The sequence below is a fragment of the Myotis nattereri genome (assembly GCF_964212035.1).
Source record: "Myotis nattereri genome assembly, chromosome: 5".
NCBI lineage: Eukaryota > Metazoa > Chordata > Mammalia > Chiroptera > Vespertilionidae > Myotis > Myotis nattereri.
The window spans coordinates 43,328,362-43,334,663 of NC_138080.1; the positions used below are offsets into that span (position 1 = coordinate 43,328,362).

A 6,302-nucleotide genomic window follows, 5' to 3' on the forward strand; every position below is an offset into this window, starting at 1 on the left:
ATAACTCAAGCAGTTTTTAATACCACACCATGCACATTTTTATAGATTTTCAAGTACAGATTTTAACTACCATTCTCCTTTTGTTATCTTGCCAACCACATCATCAAACCTTTGGGATGAGAACTACTAGGGCATGTTCATACCTTTCTCCTCTTCAATTAAGTTTTGTAAGTAGCGCCCTATCTAAGCCCTGAGAGCATCACACAGTGTGTTGAACATGTTTAACTCTTCCACTTCAGTTACTGCATTCAAAAGATTAACAAAAATAATAATATAAGTGTGTATGTGTGTGTGAGTGCATGACTAGGGTAAAGAAGTGGGAAAGAAAAAAAACATCTAACGTTCTCATCTTCTGTTCTGTGTAGCATGTTTCCACCTGCCGCACAGTAGCATGTCTATTTTTTAAATCAGCATAAAGTAGAATATAACGATGGTTGAATTCTCTCCTTCTCTAAAAGGATGTGCAAATTTCAACTTATGGGTTAACAGGAGACTTCTAAAGTCTGATGAACAGGTGGAGGGGCCAGGAACAATTTTCTTCATGTTCAACTCCTCTGACTGTGGCTTCTTAGTACTCTGGGCTGGCTCACACTTCTCAAACTGAGTTTTCTCTGTTGGCTTTCTGAAGGTGTTTGAGGTTTTCTTTTTTAAAATTTTTTTGTTATTATTGATTTGTAAAGAGAGAGGAGTGAAGAGGGAGAGAGAGAACATTGATCCACTGCCTCCTGCATGCCCTCATCGGGGACTGAGCCTAAAACCCAGGCATGTGTCCTGACCTGGAACTAGTGACCTCTTGATTCATGGCTTGAAGCTCAACCACCAAGCTACATTGGCTGGGCCCAAGGTGTCTTTTTGACATTTTCATATATATATATATATATATATATATATATATACACATACATGTACACACATATATGTGTATATAGTTATGTATATATACATACATATATACATAAATATACATATAAATGTATATATGTATATATGTATGTATATGTGGTATGTGTGTATATATATGTGTGTACATATATAGTCTAAATAGATATTTATGATTTGAAATACCATCTATATGTAAGCATCTCCCAAATCTGTATGTATATTCATTCTAAATTTCTCTTCCAACTTCTATTTTAGACACCTAGATATGCCTGCCTATGGGATAACTCAACTTGAACATCCCCTAGGAAAAACACATTACAGTGTCTGATTGTAAAATCGTATTTCCTTTCATCTACATTTACAGTGTCCATTGAAGCAAATATCATGACCATTCAATCCATAGTTGATGATAGAGTCTTAGATGAGTATTGATGTTTCTTTCTCATTCCCCATGCACACTCAATAAGTCACAATCTTTAAAGGGATTCCTAATCTTCTCACTTTCTCATTTCCACTGTTATTCAAGGTCATCCTTCCAAATTATCATCACTGTACCTTTCTTACTGATCTTTCTGATTCTATTCTTAGTTCCCTCTGGCCTATTCAAAGCACAGCAACCAAATTCATCTTCTAAAGTGAAAGTCTGTTAAGATGATGTCCCTAAAACAATGCCTATACAGGATAGCGTAGTCTGTTCCCTGAACAATACTCCAGCCAGCTTCACCTCATGTTTTTCTTTCCCTCTATCATAGTCATTAATTCTGTTTATCAACTATGTTGTTTTTTTTTTTCCTTCTGAGCTCACATTTAGATTCATACTTCCTTGTCCCCATGAAGTCAGACATGGTCACGTGGCTTTCTTTGGACTATGAAATATGATTGTAAGTGATAATTCTCACTTCCATGTTACTATGTTCTTTAAAAAGCAACATAGATTTTATCACTCTCTTATCACTAATGATCAAGACAATCTATGTGTATAAAAGCCTAAGTAACCATTCGACTGTCCGAATGGTAGCTGTGATGTGCACTGACCACCACGGGAAAGATGCTCAATGAAGGTGCTGCTGAGCTGCAGTGACTTGGCAGCTGCAGTTCTCAGGTGATACACCTGGAACCAGAGAGGAGAGAGCCCGATTCCATGGTGTCTCACCTGAGAACTGCCCTCTCCCAATCCGGGACGCCTCGGGGGATGTCAGAGATCGGGTTTCAGCCCAATCCCCACAAGCCAGGCCAAGGGACCCCACCAGTGCATGAATCTGTTCACCAGGCCTCTAGTAAAAGATAAAAGAAGATATGTTTGCTAGTCTTTCATTTAGTATGGCCAATTCTATACTTAAAGAACATATCAAACTCTTTTTTATATTTCTGGACAATTGCATCTGTTTTCCCTTTATCAGAAATGCTCTCCCAATAGCCTTCCTAACCATTTAACTTCATCTTGTTAGTTCTAATTTATCTTTCCCATATCAAACTAAAGAGACCTTTTTAAAATTTTTTATTAATTAAGGTATTACATATGTGTCCTTATTCCCTCATTTCCCCCCATTCCCCACTTATGCCCTCACCCCCCTGGTGTCTGTGTCCATTAGTTAGGCTTATATGAATACATACAAGTCCTTTGGTTGATCTCTCCCCCCTAACCCCACCCTCCCCTATCTTCACTCTGAGGTTTGATGGTCTGATCGATGCTTTTCTGTCTCTGGATCTATTTTTATTCATCAGTTTATGTTGTTCATTATCTTCCACAAGTGAGTGAGATCATATGATATTTATCTTTCTCTGACTGGCTTATTTTGCTTAGCATAATGCTCTCCAGTTTCATCCATGCTGTTGCAAATGATAAGAATTCCTTCTTTTTTACAGCAGCGTAGTATTCCATTGTGTAAATGTACCACAGTTTTAAATCCACTCATCTGCTGATGGGCACTTAGTTTGTTTCCAAATCTTAGCTATGGTGAATTGTGCTGCTATGAACATAGGGGAGCATATATCTTTTCTGATTGGTGTTTCTAGTTTCTTTGGATATATTCCTAGAAGTGGAAACACTGGGTCAAATGGCAGTTCCATTTTTAGTTTTTTGAGGAAACTCCATACTGTTCTTCACAGTGGCTGCACCAGTCTGCATTCCCACCAGCAGTGCACAAGGGTTCCTTTTTCTCCGCATCCTTGCCAGCACTTGTCATTTGTTTATTTGTTGATGATAGCCGTTATGACAGGTGTGACATGGTACTGCATTGTTTTGATTTACATCTTTCGGATGATTAGGGACTTTGAGCATGTTTTCATATGTCTTTTGGTCTTCCGTATGTCCTCTTTTGAAAAGTATCTGTTTAGGTCCATTGCCCATTTTTTGATTGGGTTGTTTATCTTCCTTTAGTTAAGTTGTATAAGTTCACTGTAAAAGTTGGAGATTAAACCTTATCAGTAATAACATTGGCAAATATGTTCTCCCATGCAGTGGGCTTTCTTATTGTTTTGTTGATGGATTCTTTTGTTGTACAGGAACTTTTTATTTTGATGTAGTCCCATTTGTTTATTTTCTCTTTAGTTTCCATCATTAAAGTGTCCATACTACCCAAAGCAATCTATAGATTCAATGCAATCCCCATTAAATTACCAATGCCATATTTCACAGACCTGGTACGAACTCTCAAAAAATTCATCTGGAATGAAAAAGGATCCTGAATAGCTGCAGCAATCCTGAGAAAGAAGAATGAAGTAGGAGGGATCTCAATACCAGATATCAAGCTGTATTACAAAGCCACTGTTCTCAAAACTGCCTGGTACCGGCACAAAAACAGACATATAGACTAATGGAATAGAATAGAGAACCCAGAAATTGACCCATTCCACTATGTCAATTAATATTTGACAAAGGACGTACAATGGAGTCAAGACAGTCTCTTCAATAAATGGTGTTGGGAAAATGGACAGATACATGCAAAAAAATGAAACTAGACCACCAACTTACACCATACACAAAAATAAACTCAAAATGGATAAAGGACTTAAACGTAAGACAGGAAACCATAAAAATCTTAGAGGAATTCACAGGCAGCAAAATCTCATACATATGCCAAAGCAATATCTTCACCGATATAGCTCCTAGGGTAAGGAGACCTTTTTAATGCACTGTATATATGTTCTCATAATTCCTGTACTTTTAAGTACTTATCATAATTTTAAGTATATGGTTGTTTGTACAATGTAAAAATAAATTATATATTTACTTGAAAAATATATAGACTATGAGCTAGATCCATGAGGATAAGGCCCAAAACTGTCTTATTCACAGGAGTAAATGAATACTGCTGGAAGCCGATCCACCCTTGCTGCTTGACACAGTCACTGCAGGGAAGAAACATCTGCACAGCTTATGTTTCAAGGGACCTGGCGTATATGGCATACTGTTCTTAATATGTTTGCTTCCCCTCTTAACGCTATGTGTTTTAAACAGGACCACCTCCCCAAGAAAGGTTGTTTCCCCAGGTGAGGATTTTTATCAGTAAAACCCCTTAACTAAGTGCCAGGCGGGTAATCACTTTAACTACGAACAATCATGCTTAAACTACATAATCTTTACTTAGAATAACCTCCTTCAGTTAATTCCTTGTAGTTTAATAGAACAATAGAGTAACCTTGGAATGGAGATAGGAAATGCCCTAACCTTTGGAATAGAATGGATAGGATTAAGATCAAATAGTATAAATACAGATGTAAAAGGACAATAAAATGAGGAACCTGGCTAAGATGATCACCTGAATGCTGCCTCTGTGTCATTCCTTCTTCGCCGACTCCGTCCACACCTTGGGGAACCCCTGGACCTTCTGGGGCTGTACCCCAAAAGAATACAATTATTTTGATATAATCTACAATGAGAAACAGTTTGGGGTTCATCAGACCTGTCTTCAATTTGGGCTCTGCTATTCAATAGTATATAGCATTTGAAAAATTAGTAAATTTCTGTCTTTTAATTTCCTCACCTGTAAGTGGGGTAGCATTTATCTCTAAAATTTGTTGAGATAATTAAATAAGTTCAAGGGCTCCACATGTTCATCCTGATGCTTGGCATGAAGTAGATGCTCAAGAATGCCAGTGCTTTTTCTTCTCATGATGACCAGAGAATATGCCCAAGTCCATGGTATCAGAGCTACTGAGACCTTTAATGACTCACATCAAAATGGAGTGCTCTTCTTCTATACCAAGGAATAGTTCATAAAACTTATCAATTTTTATTAGCTTCATTATCTATTTTATTTCTATCAAATTATCAAATTATAGTATTTTTGTTTATAAGTTATTTGCTGACAGCATTTCAAATCTTTTTTTTTTTAATATATTTTATTGATTTTTCACAGAGAGGAAGGGAGAGAGATAGAGAGCTAGAAACATCGATGAGAGAGAAACATCAATCAGCTGCCTCCTGCACATCTCCCACTGGGGATGTGCCCGCAACCCAGGTACATGCCTTTGACCGGAATCGAACCTGGGACCTTTCAGTCCGCAGGCCGACGCTCTATCCACTGAGCCAAACCGGTTTCGGCACATTTCAAATCTTGATACGTGTCTCCATATATGACTTCTGGGAGTAAATTGTTTCAAATTGATATGATATGTCTGGATGGCACTGCCGTGTGTCTTATTAGATTGGCTGACGGTAGATCACTCTGTGGAGGTTTTGCTCCACACAATTTGGTAATCATCTAGGAGGCTAGTTCAACCCTCAGGCTAGTAGACATGCTCTGTGCATTCTGTCTAGCTTAGTCTTGATTTTGGACAATTTTATGATCATATTTTGACTACCCACCACGGGTGCAGCATTGCACCAATCATCCTTTGCTGATATTGGAATTGCAGGAAAGGTAGGGGCTTGGTATATCTGATAGTTTATTAGGTTACTTAAGTGAAAGTCAGAATAATGTAGATAGTGATCTTGAACACAGTTTAGACAAGCTCCTCTGAACCCTATTTTCAATTAGGCCACATCTTTGAGCCTGTATTCAAGCCCTCATTGCCGGGTTGTAGCAAGAATGCTGCTGTCTCCGTGCATTTGGGCTGCTATAACAATGTACCATAAACTGGGTGGCTTTTAAACAACTGATATTTATTTCTTATAGTTTTGGAGGCTGGAAAGTATAAGATCAAGACACTGATAGATTCGGTGTCTGGTGAGAGCCCCTTTCCTTGTTCTCAGTTGGCTATTTTTGTGCTGTGTCCTTATATGTTGGAAGACAGAATTAGGAAGGGAAGATAATAGACAATTCTATAGAGACACCTCTTATGGTCAAATCCTCAAATTTCTCACTATAAGATCACACTTTGCTTTGCCCTAGCAGATTTGGCTCAGTGGATGGAGCATCAGCCCACAGACTGAAGGGTTCTGGGTTCAATTCAGTCAAGGATGCATACCTCAGTTG

At 38.1% G+C, this 6,302-nt stretch overlaps 1 long non-coding RNA gene across 1 annotated transcript in view; it reads left to right on the forward strand.

Annotated features, from left to right (window-relative positions):
• The window catches only part of LOC308520640, a 223,865-nt gene that overhangs the window by 48,947 nt on the left and 168,616 nt on the right, over nt 1-6,302 (forward strand). The window lies entirely within an intron of this gene.